Genomic DNA, 23,398 nt, shown 5'->3' with positions numbered 1-23,398 from the left:
TTAACTAAAACTGAGCTACACATCTTAGATCAGGGACTCCCAAGAGGGCTATTAATAAATTCAATGTATATATTGACACGCACAGATATATACGAAAATTGAATTTGAAAAAATATTTTTATTAGTAACCCTATTGCGTCCATCAGTAATAGACGCGGCACAGGCATGGTGAATAGCGGCCTGCGCAATAAGTCTGTGTTTAACCCTCCGGTTGCTAATAACCAATGCGTTGAGGTTTTCAAAAGCCTGGTTATACGCGACCTCCAGGCTTTAAAACCTGGATATGAAGTGGAGAAGAAATATAAACACATACAGATTGGGTTGGAGACTCTTGAGTCACGGAAGGAAATAATAATCTGCTCGGCAGATAAGGGAGGAGGGGTGGTTATTATGAATAAATCCTTCTATCATGCACAAATACAGGAGATGCTGGGTGATAAAGTCACCTACTTGAAATTGTCGGGTGATCCCACTCCAGGATTTGTTAATGATCTAAGAACATTGGTGGATCTAGGGTACAAAGATGGTGTTCTCACGAAAAAAGAGAAGAATTATCTAGTTCCAAGTTCGTGTCGGATCCCCATCATTTATACGTTACCAAAGATCCACAAGGATCCAGAAAGGCCGCCCCACGACCTATAGTAAATGGTATAGGGTCTGTGAATGCCAGACTTGGACAGTACTTGGACAAGTTTTTATAGTTGAGTATAACCCGCACGAGGGCCTTTTTGAAGGACACAGCAGACCTCCTATTATCACTGGATGATGTGGTCTTGGGGGACGACTCGTCTGTCTTTTTGGTTACGGCCGACATGTCGTCCCTCTACACCATCATCCAGCATGATGATGCACTCTTGGCCCTTAATTGGGCCTTGAGTAAGCGGGATGAACTGCCACTAGAGCAGAAAGTTTTTATAAGGAGGGCCCTAGACTTCTGCCTAAGTCACAACTACTTCTGGTACCAGAGTAGTTTCTACAGTCAAAGGACTGGGGTTGCGATGGGTGGCAAATTTGCCCCCTCTCTGGCAAATATTTTTTTATTTTTATTTTTATCATTATTATTATTATCATTATCATTTTCTATTTATATTCATATGTTTATATGCCCATTACTATCAGTGTCATCATTGTTCACTATTTTGAGCCGCTGGGCTGTAGATTACAGACTTTTGCATCTAATACGTAGGTTTAGAAAGGTGGGCGGGTCCGGGTGAGCGACGTCCTGCCCATTTCTTCTGTTGTTCTGTGGTGCCAGTGGTCTGCAGTGGATTGGACCGTGTAGCGCCCCGTAGTAAACAGCGGAAGTGACGCAAGTGGAACGCATCCACCCGCACTTCCGGTATTCCACTTCCGGGTGAGGGGTTGGCGTGCGTTCCAGAGGAACAACACAGCCATTCTAATAGGGGGTTTGATCGGAACACACAGCATCACTCTGGTCCTGGTTAGCGGACACATCACGGTCCCTCGCCCTGCATAGTGGTTACAGGTACCGCCATGCATGTAGATTCCAACAGTGTCCCCGTACATCACACTATATCGAATGTTTTTAATGTCCTATCTCCATGGACAGTGTTACCTCCGCAGCACTGTAGGTCAGGGGTTATGGACACTGATCTGCTTGCTGCTATATTGAAAGTGTACAAGTGAGGTGGTAGAGCATCCCTTTCAACCTACAGATATTTAAGGCATTGTTTGTGAACTCTTCTTTTGCAATGTACTATTCATTACATTTGGCTTTTATTCTCCCCTCTGTGTTTTAACAAGTGTTTCATTTGCTGTATATTATGTTGCTGATCACACAGCCCGGGTTGGCCCCGGAGGGTGGGAGTTTTTGGCCCAGGTTGGATAAGTGTCCCCGCCTCCCTCTTCCATGTTCAATTTGCATAGGTCGCACCAAACGCATCCTTAAAGTAAGAGTGGGGGAACATATTGCTAATATACTGAAGGGGAAATGGGAACATAATGTGTCGGCCCATTTCCGCCAGTACCACCAGCGTGACCCGAGGGGTCCTCACTTTTGGGGGGTAGAACGGGTGACCCCGCCGTGGCGAGGGGCCAATTGGGTTAGGGAATTGTCCAGATGTGAGACTAAGTGGATTTTCCTGACCCAATCCCTCTCCCCGGTGGGGCTCAATATTGAACTTGATATTAACTGCTTTATTAGTGACTCTTGAAGCAATGATTTTGCATGTTCATATCGGGTTGTATTCATTTTATCCAGTGACTTTTTAGATTTTTAGACTTTTTAGAGTTTTATGATTCATATTTTTATATATTTTATATATAATTATATATAATTTTTAGTATTCATGTTTTATTAATTATTTGTGATATTTTAGAGATTAACACCCATGGCTATGGATGTTTAGTCCAATTGAGCAGAGGGATATTCTGCTACTATATTGTGCAATATAAATTACCATTTTATGGGAGGTTTTTTATATATCAGTGTGTTTACTTCCTTTTAATGATGGTTTTTATTTGCACTAATATTGCTTGCACGTGAGTGGTTTATGATGTAGCACACTTTTTAATATTTGTGCTTCTATGTCTAAATATATATTATATATTTGGAGTATTTAACACACCAATATCCTCTAGCAAGCCGTGGAAGGTCAAAGTGAGAGACATCATGTCAGTAATGCTGTTACTTTCGTTGATAATGTGCGAGAAAGCTATTTGTGACCACTTAACACGTAACTGTGGGACTTCCGCCATGGAGTACTTTCATGGTGGTGGTCACTGTATGTGATTGGCTGCAAAGAGGTCAGATGGTGTGGGTCTTAGTTTCGGCTGCATTTGCATTGTTATCCTTCCGGTCAGTCAGCAGGAAGTCTGATTGGTGGAGACGGTGCGCGGCGGACTATAAGAAGATCGGGAGGGTCGTCTGTAACCACGCCCCCTGTTGAAGTCGGACGTGACAAAACATGCCGGGACGTGGCCAGATGACGTACTCGGTGTCCCGAGCGAGGTGTAGGTGGACTTCCGGAGAGTCTTGCCCTGGCGTGGAGCCAGGTCACGGCGGCAACGGCGGTTTATCCTCATCGCTATATGTGTTGATGTGCCTATTACTTCATATTACAAGTGAGTGCAATGTTTACTGTGTGTTTTCAATAAATGATGGTTTGGACATATTGCACTAGTGGAGGCTTTATTTATTTCCCCACATGTCTTGAGTACCTGGGTATTGATGATCAACTGATGCACCGGGATGCTGATCTCTTCATTTGACCACACTGCTGTTTAACACTCTGATTGCTCATTTTCGAGAGTTAATGAGCATGGAGGTCTGGTGAGTTGCCATCTTATACTACCCCTGGCACTTGGTGGTGGAACATTGGTGATCCTTATATACTTCACGGCAATTTGGATCCATGGTGCACTACACATTATTTGTTATCAGCTTTATTTCCTGCATTTCTGGCTGAATGGACTATGTGACTTTTTTTGTGTCTTTTAGTGATTTTATATTGATCATTATTCACTGGTTGTTCTACCTTTTTGCCAAGAATCTGACAATTCATGTTTGTTTTGCGCTACTAATATTTGTCATTCATCTGGGACCAATATTACTATTTATATATAAACACTGAACAAAATTATAAATGCAACACTTTTGCCCCCATTTTTTCATGAGCTGAACACAAAGATCTAAGACTTTTTCTATGTACACAAAAGGCCTATTTCTCTCAAATATTGTTCACAAATCTGTCTAAATCTGTGTTAGTGAGCACTTCTCCTTTGCCGAGATAATCTATCCACCTCACAGGTGGGGCATATCAAGATGCTGATTAGACAACATGATTATGGCACAGGTGTGCCTTAGGCTGGCCACAATAAAGGCCACTCTAAAATGTAAAGTTTTACTATAATGGGGGGGGGGTCTGGGGGGTAAGAAAAACAGTCAGTATCTGGTGTGACCACCATTTACCTCACGCAGTGCAACATATCTCCTTTGCATAGAGTTGATCAGTTTGTTGATTGTGGCCTGTGGAATGTTGGTCCACCCTTCTTCAATGGCTGTGCGAAGTTGCTGGACATTGGCAGGACCTGGAACACGCTGTCATATACACCGATCCCGAGCATCCCAAACATGCTCAAACGGTGACATGTCCAGTGAGTATGCTGGTCATGCAAGAACTGGCATGTTTTCAGCTTCCAGGAATTGTGTACAGATCCTAGCATCATGGGGCCGTGCATTATCATGCTGCAACATGAGGTGATTGTTGTGGATAAATGGCACAAGAATGGGCATCAGGATCTGATCACGGTATCTCTGTGCATTCAAAATGCCATCAATAAAATGCACCTTTGTTCATTGTCCATAACATACGCCGGCCCATACCATAACCCCATCGCCACTATGGGCCACTCGATCCACAACATTGACATCAGCAAACTGCTGATGTCAACCGCTGTCATCTGCCCTGTACAGTGAAAATGGGGATTCATCTGTTAAGAGAACACCTCTCCAAAGTGCCAGATGCCATTGAATGTAAGCATTTGCCCACTGAAGTCGGGTATGACGACGAACTGAAGAAGCTGGATGTGGAGGTTCTGGGCTGGTGTGGTTACACGTGGTCTGCGGTTGTGAAGCTGGTTGGATGCACTGCCAAATTCTCTGAAACGCCTTTGGAGATGGCTTATGGTAGAGAAATGAACATTCAATTCATGAGAAACAGCTCTGGTGGACATTCCTGCAGTCAGCATGGCAATTGAACGCTCCTTCAAAATTTGCGACAACTGTGATGTTGTGCTGTGTGATAAAATTGCACATTTTAGAGTGGCCTTTTATTGTGGCCAGCCTAAGGCACACCTGTGCAATAATCATGCTGTCCAATCAGCATGCTTGATATGCTGTCAGCTCAAAATAACCCAACACACAGCCATTGATGTCTAAACCGCTGGCAACAAAAGTGAATACACCCCTAAGTGACAATGTCCAAATTGGGCCTAATTAGCCATTTTCCATCCCCAGTGTCATGTGACTCCTTAGTGTTACAAGGTCTTGGGTGTGAATGGGGAGCAGGTGTGTTAAATTTGGAGTTATCGCTCTCAATCTCTCATACTGGTCACTGAAAGTTCAACATGGCACCTCATGGCAAAGAACTCTCTGAGGATCTGAAAAAAATAATTGTTGCTCTACATAAAGATGGCCTAGGCTATAAGAAGATTGGCAAGACCCTGAAACTGAGCTACAGCACGGTGGCCAAGACCATACAGCAGTTTAACAGGACAGGTTTCACTCAGAACAGGCCTTACCATGGTTGACCAGAAGAAGTTGAGTGCATGTGCTCAGCATCATATCGAGAGGTTGTCTTTGGGAAATAAATGTATGAGTGCTGCCAGCATTGCTGCAGAGGTTGAAAGGGTGGGAGGTCAGCCTGTCAGTGTTCAGACCATACACTGCACATTGCATCAAATTGGTCTGCATTGCTGTTGACCCAGAATGAAGCCTCTTCTAAAGATGAAGCACAAGAAAGACCGCAAACAGTTTGCTGAAAACAGACTAAGGACATGGATTACTGGAACCATGTCCTGTGGTCTGATGAGACCAACATAAACGTATTTGGTTCAGATGGTGCCAAGTGTGTGTGGCAGTAACCAGGTGAGGAGTACAAAGACAAGTGTGTCTTGCCTAGAGTGAAGCATGGTGGTGGGAGTGTCATGGTCTGGGGCTGCATCAGTGCTGCTGACACTGGGGAGCTACAGTTCATTGAGGGAACCATGAATGCCAACATGTACAGTGACATAATGAAGCAGAGTATGATCCCCTCCCTTTGGAGACTAGGCCGCAGGACAGGATTCCAACATGATAACGACCCCAAACACACCTCCAAGACGACCACTTGTCTCCAGACCTAAACCCTATTGAGCACCTGTGGGGCATCCTCCAACGGAAGGTAAAGTAGTGCAAGGTCTCTAATATCCACCAGCTCTGTGAGGCCGTCATGGAGGAGTGGAAGAGGACTCCAGTGGCAACCTGTGAAGCTCTGGTGAACTCCATGTCCAAGAGGGTTAAGGCAGTGCTGGAAAATAAGGGTGGCCGCACAAAAAAATTACACTTTGGGCCCAATTTGGACATTTTAACCTTAACCTAGGGGTGTACTCACTTTTGTTGCCAGTGGTTTAGACAGAAATGGCTGTGTGGCAAGTTATTTTGAGGGGACAGCAAATTCACAATGTTATACACGCTGCACACTCAGTACTTTACATATTTTTATAGTACATGTATTGCATATAACACAATGTTTTTATATTGTGTGAGTACCATTTATTCCAATTTAAATATTTGAGGTTTGCATATTGGAGGTACCCCCCTATCTCCCCCCTCTCTTTTGGTTTTGTTTGTGCATATGTATAGTTTGGCTATTGTTTCACTGAAAATTTAGCCAATTTATGTGCATTATATCTTGTTTTTCAAAAGGAGAACCTCTCCTTTGCATTTAGGGAGGTCCTCTATTTGTGTGCAGTGCTGAGTGGTGTGTGGTCTGGTAGCGTGCGCCTAGCCACAGGCATACATTTTCTTTAGTAACAGGGTTATTAATGTTATCCCTGCCTTGTTATGATGTACTTTTGGCCCAAGCGTCCGCCTTTGCGTTCCATGGTATGGAGCATGCATTCCAGCCGCTCATCCCTGATTGTGGGACTGGATTTTGGCCTTGGGATTATGCGATCAGTGGCGGATGACCTACTATGGGATGCCAGCATTTAGTGTTGTAACAGATTGGTTCTTATACCATCGGTTTGAGCCACACATACATTAACGTGCTAAGAGGATTGTGCATTGTTTGCATGCATATGGGTGTGTTATGTAAGCTTTCAGTGCGGTGATGGATCTGAAGAAAAGCTCTTTCTTGTGTATTTTATTGATGTGCATTGCAGTTTTTTTTTTTGTTTGTTTGTTTTTTTGTCATTGAGGGGGCTATCATTAGTCAGGGATAACCATGTCCTTGTGCTCGTTGAGTGGGGTGGGTCTTGGATGTGCGAACACTGAAATAGTGGCTCGCTGTGCCGTTGGGTTAGCTCTGAGGAAGGGGGCCTGTTGCTTGAAATGCGTTAGCTTCTCTACTGTATGGCATTGGATGAGAATACCCATCCCACCTGTTGGAGCTGTGTTTTTCTTAAGCCTGATTTTACCTGTGTTTGTGAGTATGATTTTGTTATGTTTTTAATAAATGGTTAAGGTGGTAATGCACTAGACATTTGCACCCTCTTGTGTGTGTGTTTTTACATAAATACTAGAACCTGTTTCCAATTACCTACCAGCATGTCTTTGGATTCATAGCCTTGTTTTTTTTTTTCCTTTATACATGCACCTGGAGGGAGCTATGTTTACTTATTATATGCTTTACTGCTCCTCTTCCTCGATTCAAGTCCATCAATTTGCTCAAATTGACTAAAAATATTAGACTGTTAGAGGCAAATTTGTAATGAATCATATCTGACTTTTGTCAAATATTCACTGGCAATGAATTAATCACTGTTATTAAAACACATGCACCTGGAAGATTCACCGGTAGTGAATGTTTGGTAATAGTCAGACCCATTACATTATAAATATGGCCCTCAGTGTTGCTTATACTCTATTTCAACAAAGATTCAGAAGGGATGCTTGACATATATAGAGCCACTAGAAGGAAAAGTTGCAGATTTGCATATTTAACAGAATAATGAAAATATAAGCCACTAACACACAAAACTGAAAAATGAAAGTCACGTCAAAAGTTTAACGATAACCCAAAATTGTACTTCGTTTTTCTGTAAGTAGTTCTATTTTTTACTCCAAACTCTTTAATGAACACAGATATTATCACTTTATTTACATTAAAAAAAAGTAATTTATTAAGTTCAATATAAATCAAAAATAATACCACTATTTGTTTAGTTGACATCTGCTGACAAACTTTATTTTATCTTGCTTGAAAGACTAGAGGATTCAGATGTTTAATTAGAGTGACACATGCTTCTCCCTGTTTGTAGACTGCAATGCACTTTTTTAGGGAAGGAAGGTGGAGACAACTTACATATTCTCTCTAAATTTCAATATGCAGTACCCCATCCAGTTTTGAAGACTCAAAGGCTTATCCGAAAGCTTTTGAAATGTTAAACTTTATTCCTTCTTCTGAAGAACGTTTGATTTTAGTCTTTCAAGTATATTTAACCTTTTAAGTGCTGTCATTGGAGTACTACATTATATTATGTTAATCATAATGATAAAAATAAATCTTTCAGAGCAAGTAGCTGAAACAACAGATGATAAATATGACTCAGAATCCACACTTTCTTATCATGGTCTTTTCTTCTCATCATTGATCTACCCCACCTACCTTTTAAACTTAAAAGAAAGTAACACATTGAGAAGACTTTGTGGCCAAACTTGCTTGTGAAGTACAGCAGTAGGATATTGCAAGGCAGGAAGAAAAGACTTGAACAGCTTTGAAAACATACACGTTTTATATACTGAGGTAGCCAATAAAAAGTATTTTATTTAACTATAAACTTTTCCTGCTTCTGTTGGTTAATGTATAATGCATAGGGGTGTAGTGGTTTATATTATTTTGAAACCTCTAAGGTGATTCTGTATGCATCATTATATACAGCTATTGTTACCAACATAACCATGGGTTGATGGTGGCTAACCATGCATGCATGATGCAATTACTAAAAAATCATTGTACATGCATTTTTGCCTCAAGTGAACGTGCCTGTTTTGGCCCATGGTTGAAGGTAAGGGGAGAACCTGAGTCTTATATCAAGGAAATAAAAACATAGGTATTATCCAAAGAGATCTGCCTTGTTTTTGATCACTTTTTCCTGAGAGTGCTAGGCCATGTTCAGCTTTGAGATGCTGGGGAGTGCACACATGCTGAATTACATTCATCCTCCACCCTACTAAATGTTAAAATACTCTGCTAAAAGGGATGCAGTGGTTTTATAGTATTTTGGAACCTCTTATCAAATTATGGAACCTAGACAATGTAATTTACATGGATTAATATTAATAGAGCTGATTTAGGAACCCTACAACATTTGAGGTATTCAATAAAAGATTACTTTTGTTAATATATATCTACTCCTTAGCTCTCCAAGTCTTATATAGAGGGCTGGGGTCCCACTGCAAAATCTCTAAATGCTGAACTGAAAAATAAAACTCCCTTTTTAGAAGACCCCTACTTCAGTAGTAGTTTAGTATATCTATAAATTTGTTATAGAGCATATGTGATTTATTCTTTGACCAACCTTTTGCGGGGTGTTGAAGCTGTCCCCTGATTTGCTGGTATATAGAGCATATGTGTTTTATTCTCTGACCAACCTTTTGTGAGGCGTAGCTTGAAGCTGGCCCCCTAATATGCCGGTAAGAGAAAAAAAATATGTTCTGAATTATCTATACTTTAAACCACATATTAAACGCATTTATAAATTTGTCACATTAGTTAACATGTTGATTTTGGATTTACAAATTAAGTAGCATTTTGCAACACAAATATAGCTAAGCAAATTATTTGCTGTGCCAGGAGAGCTTTTGGTCTAGTGGCCTTACAACAGTAATACAAGTCCCAATACATTTTTTGATACCACAGCTTTTCAGGTATAAATACATAGGAATAGGGAAGAAGTATTCATAATTAAGTAAAAAAATAAAAAAAAAAGAAATGGCTTGGTGATGCGTTGATCTATTTTGGGGTCAGAATAGTAAAAAAGTGACTAGCACAGTTGCCTTGCCTGACTTGGGTCCTTTTCATCAGGGAATTATCTATCTTTTTTCTAAAACCAAAAAATATAACTACTTACCAGTTTCTGGTCAATCTAACCATAATGTATATGTGCACATGCTTTAATGCTTTTGTGATGGTGAAAGAAACTTTAGATAAATATCAAAAACGACACAAATGTCAATCTACTCTTTAATGAGGATAAGGTAAGATGAATATATATATATATATATATATATATATATATATATATATATATATATATATATATATATATTTTTTTTTTTTTTTTTTTTTCGAAATAATTGAGAGTAATTTAATTAGAAGCTAATAAACTGATCAGTTTGCTTTAGGTTTATTGAAAAGCTCCTAGTTTCCTAAGGGAAACCCAAATAAATCAGGAATACTCTGCTATCACATGGTAGTGCAATGAGGGCTTTAAAGCAATAGTTATCAACACTTAGTTACCTTGCTTTACCTTGCGACTCACAGATTTATTTAATATAAGCAGAAAAGGTCATTTAAACAGATCCATTGACCTCTGTTACACTAGCTCCCTCTCTTTCTCTGCAAAAATAAAGTGGATAAAGTATGTTTTTCTTCCACAACAAAAATGGTTTGTTGCTAATGTAATAGTACCATAGATTTGATGAAAATACACAATGTCCTCATCCCGTCCTCTGGTCTCAGTAATAACTGCCAAGTCAAGTGCAAGTATACACCACAATACTAAGATATCAGCATGCTCACTGTCAACAAATTTATTTTATGTGATTGGTGAAGGGGAAGGAGCTAGAATTGCTCCTTGTTTTACAGTGCTTAAGACTATTTCTACCAAAGTATAAGTCACATGAAACAATGCAGAAAAAAAAACAACGCTGTAAGCGAAATAACTGTTGAACGCTTTCTAAATACTCATTATTAGATGATTTTATGCTTTCCAGAGCAACTACTATAGACCACTGATAAAGTTTCAGTTTAAAGATTTATCATAGAAAAACACTATTGAATACTCACATTCACATAAATTATATTTTACCTACTCTAAATCCAGTACAATAAAGTACCAGCATAATCTTGCAGAGTAGTAATATAATTGTACCCAATATATTTAATATGTTACATGAGTTATAGTAAACACGTATTTAGCATAGGTTAAATGCCTATTGTTTTGATAGATTTCTTGGGATCTTTGCAGTGGCCAATCCATGCAATTATTGTTCTGTGTGCTCACCAAAAGCTATTTATAGATCACCCTTGACACTACTTGTTCAGTTTTTTTTTTTACCTGAATCCTGGTTTCTCTCAGCAAGGCCACTTCTATGTTCTGCCATTTTAATGGGATGTTCATACATGTTGTTAGGTAAAATGGTAGACCAAAGTCTCAGAAAACAAACAGTAAAATGGAGCATAAAATAAACTTTGGCATTTTTACTTCCTTGTTGGATCATGTTTTGATCAGTGTGTTCATATACAGAGAGCCCGGCCTCAACAGATATCCCCTGACCATGTATTCTCTGGGGAAGAATCAATCAAATGGCCTGACCACTGACCTTTTCAGCCAATCACTACTGTTTTCCTCCAGGATAACCTGTCAGCAGAGGGGTTCAACAGTGTTGCATTTCCCTCCTCTAAAATTCTAAACATACTTATTGGGCCAATCCGAACATGTATTTTTGTGGAAAGACCTATGCCATTACCAGTTTTCCCATGCTTGTTTTATCAACATGCATTATCTGCAGATAGCTTTATTTTAACAGAGACTTCTGCTTTTAATCAAGTCCCGAACCAAAGACTTGCATTTAAAGACTGATGCAGTCAAAGCATATGTATAATTGAAATTTTGTTTTTAGTTTGGATAGAGTAGGGAAAAGTTAAATGCCCTGTCAGTATTGTTTTTTTGTTTTTGCATCTTGTGTCCCAGAAATGCAACAGGAAGTAAGAGGAGATTTCCAGAAAACAATGAGAAAAAGGATTCCCAAAAAAAAATCCTTTTTTTTTTTTTAAACAACTGAAATATGTTGAGTTTCTGATGGTTTATTGTTCCAATTGCAAAGGCAATCAGAACAAATACAGAGGATATGTAGGTCTCTACCTAGCAGCGACACATACAACAATAAAACATTGACATAGGTTCTTTCCTTCCCCTACTCTATCCACTTTTTTTTTTTAAGTAGTGACAATACATATACTTTAACCACTTGCCGACCACTCACATTGAGCCTACTGTGGCAAAGTGGTTCGTTATCGTCCAGCAACGTAGACCTACGTCGCTGGACTCCTCCTCTTGTGAGCAGCACGCGTGCCGCTGGACGCTCGCTCCTGCTGTATTCAGTTACAGCGGGAGTCAGGCCAGGGAAGGAACGGCGGTGATCAACTCCGCTCTTCCCCAATCGTCGGGGATCGAGTGTTTACACAAGCGGGCGGATCTCCTAAGTGACAGGCAGGGACAGACTGCAGGATTCAGCATAGCTGAACCTGCGATCCGTGCCTGTATCACACAGTCCCCTCCCCCCACACATGTTAGTAAGCACCAGGCATACATTAACCCCTTGATCACCAATAAAAGTTAACCCCTTTCCCGCCAGTGTCATTTTTACAGTAACAGTGCATATTTATAGCACTGATTACTGTAGTAATGTCACTGGTACCCCCAAAAGTGTCAGAAATGTCAGTCAAGGGTCCGATCTGTCCACCGCAATATCGCAGTCCCGCAAAAAAATTGCAGATCACCGCCAGATTGCCGCCATTACTAGTTTAAAAAATAGACAATAAATTTACCAAAAATATGTAGAAGAAAACAAATTGGCCTAAAATGTTAAAAAATTTTGATTTTTACATTTTTTGGGGGGAATTTCATATAAAAAAATGTGAAAAATTTTGTTATTTTTTCAAAATTGTCGCTCTTTTTTTGTTTATAGCGCAAAAAGTAAAAATCGCAGAGGTGATCAAATGCCACCAAAAGAAAGCTCTATTTGTGGGGAAAAAAAGACATAAATGTAATTTGGGTACAGCATCGCACGACCGCGCAATTGTCCATTAGAATAACGCAGTGCCGAATCGCAAAATATGGCCCGGTCAGGAATGGGGTAAAATCTTCCGGTCTTAAAGCAGTTAAAAATACGCTCATTGAGAATTTTTTGTCAAAGACATGAAACTAAATACATTTTGGCCTAAATATATGACAAAAAATAAATATATTGGATATTTTTTAACTGTCAAAGTAGAAAAATATTATTATTTTTTCAAAATTGTCGCATTTTTTTATTAATATCGCAAAAAATTAAAATCGCACAGGTGATCAAATACCACCAAAAGAAAGCTCTGTTTGTGGGAAAAAAAGGACGTACATTTTGTTTGGGTACAGCTTTGCTTGACCGCGCAATTGTCAGTTAAATTCGCACAGTGCCGAATCGCAAAAAGTGGTTAAGAGCAGCCATTTAGCAGAATGCAGAGAATGCATATGTAATGAGACAATATGGCTGCCTCTATGTACAAAAATAACACTAATTTTGATAAGGCTGTTAACATTAAGATACACTTCTAGTACAGTTATAAGGATTCATGCCTTTTATTGTTTCCCAATATCTTTTCTATGTTCCCATTTTGAATGCACCTCTGACAAGCACAGGCAGTGTGTGCAGAGATAGGAGGAGACTGGCAGAGAACAGAGAATGCTCACAGTGGTAGATCTTCAGAGAGTTGTAATGGAGAATAAATATTTGTTATACTAGTATTCTAATCACTATCCAGGTAAAACTAAATTAATTTGGCAGGAGTTCTTACTAAAAATATATACAATTTTTTGGTTTAAGATGTTACAAATTTGATTTACCGGCAATTTACATGACAACGTTTCAGATACAAAATGAATGTATTTCAGGTTAACATCTATTCTGTTAAGACAGTATAGTAATTTCATATGAACTATTTATTTACATAGGGAGACTGAAAAATGACATGAGTCTATCCAGTTAAATCAGTAAAAAATAAAAAAATACACAAATAAATTGAAAATCTGCATATTCAGAGCCCTAACCCTGTCCCACAGATGATCCAGTAGAAAGAAAAAAGTATTTATGCACAGGTTATGGCCTGTAGGCTAAGCATCTTAAAATCAATAGCTTCACTGCAAACACAACAAAAATGTAGGAAAAATGTTTTGTAGGTTTTGGCTGGTTGCACATGCAAAACAACGTGAAAGATGACATTTAACCTTTCCCCTTACGGATAGATCTCAGTGGTAGAAGTCACACTGAGATTTGTGATTGAAAATGTTTAGGCTACACTTAGCATGGTAGTCTGTGGTCCTGAAACAGCATGGACTACAGGAGTTTAAGTAAAATGCTTGACTTTTCATTATATTCTGGCCAAAGAGAAGGTACAATATATAGGCACACACAAATATATAGTACATATATAGAAGAGGATCATACCTAAAAATATTTCTGATGCCCATCTGTCTGATTAAAACCTGATGTATGCTTTTGAGAAATGTGTTAATGTCTACATGGAATAATGGAAATTAAACCTACAAAATAATATGGTTTTCAAGCAGGGTACATGGAATGAGAGAAGATACTTTCTACAAACTGTCATAGGGTAACATTTACTTTATATATCTGTATGAGATAAACATATTTGTTACCAAAACTAAATACAAAGAATAACAATTAGGCATTAATGTAACAACTAATGGAAATTTAAAGTATGATATTCTATTAAGGAGATAGTGGGGTTGATTTACTAAAACCAGAGAGTGCAAAATCTGGTGCAGCTGTGCATGGTAGCCAATCAGCTTCTAACTTCAGCTTTTCAAAAAAAAAAACTAGAAGCTGATTGGCTTCTATGCAGAGCTGCACCAAATGTTGCACGTTCCAGTCTTAGTAAATCAAATCTAATATATGGCTCCTAAATGTAAGAACAGAAAAAAAATGTCAGCTTTTACCAGTGTTTTATCAGTGTTTGTTCTATCAAAGCTGCAGTTGAAACTGCTTATGTTCCTCATTTCCCCCTCATCAACATGCTAATGATGCTTAAAACCTTTCTGTTTTTATATCTTTTTTAGACCAAGTGACGTAATCTCTGTGCTTCTCTAAACAATGCAGGCAGATCATGGCTGGTGGGAGGGGCAATCAGGGCCCCTCCCACCAGTTTACTTTTAGTAAACTTTAGTTTTCTGAAAACATCACAGCATCTTGCCTCAGTGCTTCTCCAAAAAGCCCTAGGCAATTAGTAGGTTGGCTCCTGGGAGGAGTTATGTAAATGTCAAAATACCTTAATGTGTGGGTGTCAATTGGGTGAAATGGGCAATCCTAGGCAGGCTTTATTTGCATTCCTACCACCCTAGGTAAAGCCAACATGTGATGATAAGCCACCATGATTGAAAGGACTAATGTCCAAAAAATGTAAGTGGGAGGCAAGAGACAGTAAGGCTGGAGAGGATATGGCTAGATGATGCCGAATGTCCTCAAGCCAAGATATGAGGCAGGCCCTATCTGATTTGCTTCAGCTTCTAATGAACACTGTGAGAGCTCACTGTGCAGTGAAATTAGAAAAAGCAATTTCAGTGCAGGAGAGGAGCCTGTACAACTGTCCAAGAATGAATACTCGGCTGGAGTTTAGCTTTAAATTTTAGGAAAAAGCCTTGAGAAAGCAGGCTATTATGCTAGAATGATGATGTAATTAGTAGTGGAAAGCCAATGTTAGAATCTCTGAAATATCTATGGGGATCTGGGCATGGGAATATCCAAAATGGATCAAAATCCATCTATATTTTATATGATCAACTTGACTTGGTAATATTTTTATATGAGATATTTAAATAATCAGTGGTTCTATAAATAAAGGAATCTACTCTATCTATCTATTTTTTATTTAGTCAAAGATTAAACAGAAAGAGTGTTAGAATGAATGCAATCATTTCAAACTTTATTATAAAACTAGGCACCTCAAAACTGGGGGTGCCTTCTATCAAAAAAATCAAAATCAAGCCTACCCATATATACTTATGTCCAAATCCAACCTGTGAGAAGGCATGTATGTAAGAACCTCAGACCCACTGGGAATTTATTACTGACTATACATATAGAGAAGGGACTTCTACCTCTTAGAGCAGTCATACATGGATCAAAATGCTGTTGGTTTAACAGGGACCAGACAAATTTTAATGCATGTGCGGGCAGGGTGGTTGTACAGAAGTCAATCTACAGATTGACTTCTGTACAACCAGCCCATTGGGTTTTTTCCAAAGGATCAGTGCCACCAGCTATAGTCAGCAGCACTGATCGGTATATTCTGATGACGGGGAAATCTGGCCACTGTCAGAATGTAATAGCTCAGTAATAGCTCAGTAGAAGTGATTCCTCCATACAACTCAAATGTGTGAATGTGGGAATTGGGTTATTTTTTTTTTCAACCCTCCCCAAAAAATCTTCTCTCTGCAAGTTATGAGCATAATGTGCTAGTACACATAGCGTACTAGAACATTATGAAAGACTTACCTTAAAATAAGGCCCAGCAGTGGTGCACTGTCATTCATTCCGGGTTCACTATCGGTCCTAAATCCGAGTTCGCTGGTCTCCAGCCCTTTGAATGGCTGAGCTGTGGCGATATCACTCCCGTGCATGTGCGTGGGAGTCAAGGCTGTAGCACAGCTCTCTCAAAAGATGGCATGCTCCTCTGACATCACCAGGGCTGCTAAAGTAAATATTTCCTAAACAGGGGAACATTTAGGAGGTATTTACTGTACCTACAGGTAAGCCTTATTATAGGTTTACCTGTGGATATAACTAAATAAAATGACTTTACTACTGCTTTAATGTATGGCTAGCTTTAGAATTTTAAACATATGAGTGTTATCTGCTTTCAATGCAAATAAATAGAGTTAACCCACACATGGCTTGATTGCCATCAATTATGCTAAAATTGGTGCTATTGTTTGTAAATAGCAAAACAGGCATGTGGTCCCTTTTAGTTTAAACTCCAAATGAAGCCAGTTTTCTGGCAAAAAAAAAAAATAATTTATGTAGGGCCTCAAAATGTCAGTACTACATACAAGAGATATTTTCCCATAACCATCAATCAAATTCAGACTTCTTTTTAAAGTCTGAATCTGATTAGTGGCTGTAGGTAGACATCCTCTAATTATTCATAACTACCCAACTTAACTTTATTGTAGTATAGAATAAAACAGTGCTTCTTGAACAGTTATATTTTCTAAATGTCCTAGGTGACATACCTCTACGACACCCAAACTAACTCACACCTGGGAGCAGCCAGCCACATCTATATGGGCATAGCTAAACCTTATGTTTAACATATACACTCAACAAATAGATTGGGAAGGAGATAGTAGAAATGATAGCACAGAAATTGTATGCATCCACAAAAGTTGACTGAAACATTTTTTTATGATATATGCATATTTTAAGGTTAGGTTTTTAAATTAATATAATTAATATGGAAAAAGATAGATAGATAGATAGATAGATAGATAGATAGATAGATAGATAGATAGATAGATAGATAGATAGATAGATAGATAGATAGATAGATAGATAGATAGATAGATAGATAGATAGATAGATAGATAGATAGATAGATAGATAGATAGATAGATAGATAGATAGATAGATAGATAGATAGATAGATAGATAGATAGATAGCATAATTTAATCACATTCGTTTTAGATATCACAACTATCTGAGTTATACTACATGCTATGTACTATGTCCTTGAAAAAAAAAGGCACAGAAGATTGTATGCATAACATTATTGGTAACCCTTTTTAAAACAGTTACTAAGATTTTGAGACAGAAGAAAGAATAAAACAAATCAAATATTACATTCAGTGTTAACTACTAAAAAAAAACAAATTTGCTTTCAAATTAATAAACCAAAAATAGGTTCCTCCTATAACTTACAGTTATTGATACTGGTTTACCAAAGGAATTGAGAATATTTAAAAAATAAAGTGTGTAAATATTCACTTCATTTGTCCAATTACATGCAAATGAAATAGATAAATAGAGATTTGCTTTTCACATGATTAAAACATGTTAGGTATTCTTCACACAATTAACTGTATGAACATTCTCAACTCCTTTAGTAAACCAGCCTTATTGCTACTGATGTTTTAACTTAACTTTGCATTATTTTTTAAAATAGCAAACACAATGTCAAAATACAATTTTTTTCACTAAACATAGAGTATTTCTACTTTTTTATATCTATAGATTTTTATTCCCTATATAATAATTAAAAATATGGAAAATAATCATTTGTACACCAGTATTTATACTGATATTTTTTTTTTATAAAGTAGTATTTATTGTCCTCTGTTTACCATTTAGATACAAAAGTCTGAATCCTCCAATCAAAATGCAATTGTTTAAATCCGTATTTTACATTACTTTGCAAGAGTTGCAAGCTCTAATTTCATTTCATCAACGTCAGAATGACTATCTTAGTTTTTTTGTAAAAGTTATTTCTATAGCAGTGGGATGGTTTGTTGTGAATGATTTCATTCACTATAAAAAATAAAATTAAAAAATAGACTGTGTAAAAATGTCTAACACTTTTTTGTTAATAGTGTTACTTGTTTTGTTTTGCTACCAGTAGAAATATATTGTTTTTGTATTATTTTTTTAGCTTAAAAGCATCAATCTTCTAAAACAGAAAATAGGGAAGGCATCATGTTAGGAAAACTCCTGTAAAGCCACTGACCCTCCCCATCTTCATACTTTATGAAGATTTCTCATAAACAGTATTGTAAAGGATTTAATTGCATTATTTAGGATCACAATTAGTCATTATTTCTTATAAGACAATAAGAAATTCTTTGTAATGAACTGTTCTTCATATCTAATTCTAAGTCATTCCTGAATTATTCACTTATTTTTATTTTAACCCTTTATTTTCCAGCTATTACCCCCTGGAATGCGATCCAAAGAATCATAGCAATTATGAAAAATGCCATTTCTCTTTATGGATTACAGCTATTATAAAACCATCTGCCACTTCTTGGCTACCATATGTAAAAGAGAGAGGTCTGTAACTATATTGTCTCCTTGTAATGTTCATGTTTAAAGCAGATAGACTGTTCTTGCTACAGGAAATCTCAGACAACACTGTTAATAGGCATTTTATTATGCTATTTTCTTTTTTTTCTTCCAGGTGTAAATGAACACATCATTAAAAACCTAGAATCAGCAGCAAAGAGAGAGAGCATCTCACACTAAGCATAGTAAGCCCAACCTCCTGACTCACATTTTGCATATGCAATCACATCACAAGCAACACACACGCTGTGCACAATGGGACAAAAAGCAAGCAAGAGATGGAAGCTGAGAGAGGGAGAGGGGGAGAGAGAGAGGGAGAGAGAGAGAGAATCGACAGAGAAAGCAAGAGATGCAACCTGCAGTATGTTGATGGGGCTATCCGGGTTCAGCTACATGTCTTCGTTTGCAGCCTCTGACAATCCCACTGTAGATGAGGGGGAGATGTCCTCACCATCTCTGTTATTGTTCCCTCTCTGTAATGTGAATGTCAATTCTGTATCCAGTTCTAAAGCACTAGTGTAAATAAGGAGCTGTATTCAGCTTACACTGCACTTGGGATATGTGGATCACGCCTTTTTTTCTTTGCTGCTGCTTCATGCAAACTTTAATCCACAGGGGTCTAATCCTCGAAAAGCAGACATTTCAGACTGAAAGAGCGAAGCTCCATTAATTAGAAAGTGCGCCAGTTGTAGCCAAATGCCATTATATTAGTATGCAAAGCTCACAGTCAGTTAATCTCTACAAATCGTTTGTTTCCTTAATTGCCCTCTAAGGGCAAAAGTGAAAAACAGAAGAACAGTAATATATATATATATATATATATATATATATATATATATATATATATATATATAGATATATATATATATATATATATTTTTTTTTTTTGAGACAACTTCATAAGATAATTCATCATGAGATTTCTTTTAAGCATAAGAGATTATTACTTTTTGCTGCATTTAGGTACCGGACACATACAGTATAGAAATAGATAGATAGATAGATAGATAGATAGATAGATAGATAGATAGATAGATAGATAGATAGATAGATAGATAGATAGATAGATAGATAGATAGATAGATAGATACATACATACATACATACATACATACATACATACATACATACATGGATTCTCTTATTCATGACAATACTAATTTTATTGGCAACAGGACAAGAGAGAGAAACCTAGATATCATATAAAATACATGTAAAATACATGTAACACCTGGGATAACTACATTAAAACTACATGAATTTAGTTCTATGTTTAATATGGCACATATGCTTCATAGTACATTAGCATATTCAAATAAACATAATAATATTTTAAAAATTGTATTGTTTTTAATGTATAAAATTAATTATTTTATCATCCATTTGACAGACCTTGCGACACAGCCTATGCTCTAAAGAACCTCATTAAATGGTATATTGGAGCTATGGGACATCACTTAATTACAATCTGTAATAATAAACATGTTCATAAAACTAACATAATGTGTGTCATTTTCTTGATTGCTCCATAACATGTGTAATAAAGATTACTTGTGGTTTTCTCCATTGTGCATTACAGACATTTATATTTAATACATCATCAATTCTGAAGCACTGAATTAAATAGTTCTAATGTTCTTTATTGCTTAAAATGTTGAGGCATGATGTTAAAAAACACACAGTGAGATTGATTTACTAAAGGGAATTAGACCTTTCACTTTTCAAGGAATTTTTCCCATAGGTTAGTGAATGTAGTAAAGCTCTGCTGACTTCCAACATTCGGTCATGTGCTGTTATTTTTCTTGCATATGATTTTGTGTTCTTTGTATAGTAAGTTGTTATCACATTCACTAAGCAAAGGGAAGTTTTCCTTTCAAAGTGCTAATTCCCTTGCAAAATGAACACCCTATTTTCCTTTGGTAAATCAACCCCGGTAGAGCTACAAATATAATGATATTAATAATAATATTATTCCAACAACCATTATTTTTGCCTGATATTACCCAAAGGCCCCATTAGCAATATAAGAGCTTCTGACAATGTTCAGGATAATGCAAGTCTGTGGATTTCAAGGTGTAAGGCATGTGTAAATGGATGCAAAGCAAGGACTTCTACAGTCAATGATGACAGTTAGCTTTTAACAGGTGGAAATCTGAGGTAATTGGATTTTTTAAAGTTTAAAGCAAAATGCTTAAGTTAAAATAAAGACGTACTAAATTAATTTAGCCTGGTATATAAGTTTTGGAATAGATTTTCTCTTGACAAAAATTTTCCTTCAGCTTCAAAAAATAGCAGGACCTAATTGATTAAAGGATTTTATTTTGTTACTGCGTAATGTTTACTTTTCATATTCAGAATAAAATTCTTTTTTGCCTTAATTACCTTGAAACTGACTGAATATTTAAAGTAAACTTTGAAAAATCTAAAAAATGATTTAGTGAAGTGTATTTACTTAGGTAATAGAGAATGTTCACTGAGCTTAGTAAAAATAAAGTGAAGCTCTGTTAATTTTGAATATCATTTCATGTGCAAGGAAAATTTACAATAAAAAAAGAATTTTTTGTAGCACATGACTAGGTAATTATAGTGAACATAGCTATAACCTTTTTTACTGAGCTCAGCAAACATTAACATTACTAATTAAACAGTCTCTACTAAATAAGTTAAAACTTTTAGTGCTGCACACTAAACTTTATCAACTTTTATACATTACTTACTACTACCTTAGCAACTGTATGGGTAATATGTAACATACAATAAAGACTGTATGTTTAATGAAACTAAAAAATAAAATGATGTATGTGTAAGTTCTTAACCTACCAAACACATGAAAATATTTCTAATTCATAAAAATGATTGCTGTATTTTCTTCTAAATGATTCTAATGATACATGTTTATCGCAACAAATTACTGAGGTATTCTAAAATATATCCAAAAGATGTAAAATACCTTTGTTGGCCTCTTATTTCAATTTGTATATTGTTAGATTATTATGTATATATATTTTTTACTTTGCCGATTTCAGGAAAATAAACATTTCTTACAAGTGTACTCGTTTTAAATAAATGTAGAGATTTGAATAAAAACAAATACTGAAATGGAAACAAATGTTAATGATTGTTGTTTAAGTCACCGTGGAAATGTTTGAAAGTACCTGCTTTTTACTTATTCATTATCTTTTATCCAGAAACTGGAGCTATCATAGTTGGCTTATAAGCATGGGAATGCACACTGCAGTGTTTAAAAAGTAAAGGGTTTTCCAGCATTCTGATCATGGTTAATACTCAGTTACTCTTATTTAGCAAAGATTTTGGAGTTCTTTCTTTCAATCTTTCTATTATGGATTTCAATAAATTATTCTTTTGTGCCTACTTAATAATTATTCAACAATTTCCATATTTATTTATTTAATAATTTGCAGAGATTGCATATTTCGGATATAGTGCCTGAGAGAGATTTCCTCTGGATACCACCTGACCCATATACAGTATATATATATATGTGTGTGTGTATATACAATATAATATATATATATATATATATATATATATATATATATATATATATATGTAAAGGGGTATGGGGGCAGAGGGAGAGAGAAAGAGAGAGAGATACATGGGTACTTAACCTGTACTTGTCTTCATTTCCCTGGGACTCTTGTTTTTTTAAATCTCATTTTTACATTGCCATGCAATTTCATGTGCATAGGATTGAAGCACATCAACTTAGCAGTTAGCACTTTGACCCTTTATTACTTTGACCACTTTGAGTTTAATGTCTACTAAGAACATTTGCTGCAGGTAATTCATGCATTCATCCCAATATTGTGTAGTTGTAGTCTGTCTTTTACCCAAAATAAAGAAAAATAACAAGTGGTAGGTTAATTGGCTTTCATCTAGGATTTACCGTGTTGCTATGACTTTGATAAGGACATTGCCCTTTAACCTGCCAGGTTCACACGGCCTACAGGCCTACAGCACAGCTTCCAGCTGGCCACGTCCATATGCTGTATACCCGCATTCCTCCTTCTGATATAAGTTCATGGTCACTTCAGTGCCCATAAGTTTATATCAGAACTGTTCAGTAGACTCTTCTGAGCAAACCAATAGCTCTGATCAGCAGATGACAACCCACTGATTAGAGCTATTCACCTAAAATGTGACCCCCCCCCCTTAGCCACTGCCACCTGTGCTGCCCCTAATTCAGTGACATTTCTCCCCCACTGTCACACACCCCAGCACTCTTGTTTCATCATCCCTAATGCACTAATCCTGCAGCACTGTTTCTCCCTGCCCTGCACTGATCCTGACCCCTCTGCAACACTGATCTACCCATGGTTTACATGCTACAGCAGGTTCCCTCCTCTGCCCTCCTGCTGGCTTTGCAAACTGCAGGGGAGCTACAGAGGAAAACAATTAGTTTATAGCCCCCACTGCCATTTTGAACCCCCCCCCCCTAGTGCTCCCACCTCACCAATTTGTTGGCACCCCTCCTTGCAGTGCAGCTGGCTGTCTTTCCCTCCTTCCTTTCTGATGGCTTCAGCTCCTGCTTGGGAGGGAAAAAGCTGTCAGGATAGAGAATGGGGGGGCAGGTAAACAAGTGTTTACCAGGCCCCTTC

The 23,398-nt window shown here is 37.3% G+C and overlaps 1 long non-coding RNA gene across 2 annotated transcripts in view; it reads left to right on the top strand.

Moving 5' to 3' along the window:
- Positions 1-23,398, top strand: part of LOC309559570 — a 317,658-nt gene that overhangs the window by 210,466 nt on the left and 83,794 nt on the right. The window contains exon 3 of one of the 2 annotated variants that reach the window (XR_014225475.1): positions 18,643-19,608. The exons of the other annotated variant lie outside the window; for it this stretch is intronic. This is a non-coding gene — a long non-coding RNA (uncharacterized lncRNA). Of the gene's footprint in view, positions 1-18,642; positions 19,609-23,398 lie in introns of those variants that run through there. 2 annotated transcript variants of the gene reach the window in all.

The sequence above is a fragment of the Pelophylax lessonae genome (genome assembly GCF_965119305.1).
Source record: "Pelophylax lessonae genome assembly, chromosome: 7".
Taxonomy (NCBI): Eukaryota; Metazoa; Chordata; class Amphibia; order Anura; family Ranidae; genus Pelophylax; species Pelophylax lessonae.
Note: the sequence above shows the minus strand (reverse complement) of the source record. Positions and strands in the feature narration are given on the sequence as shown.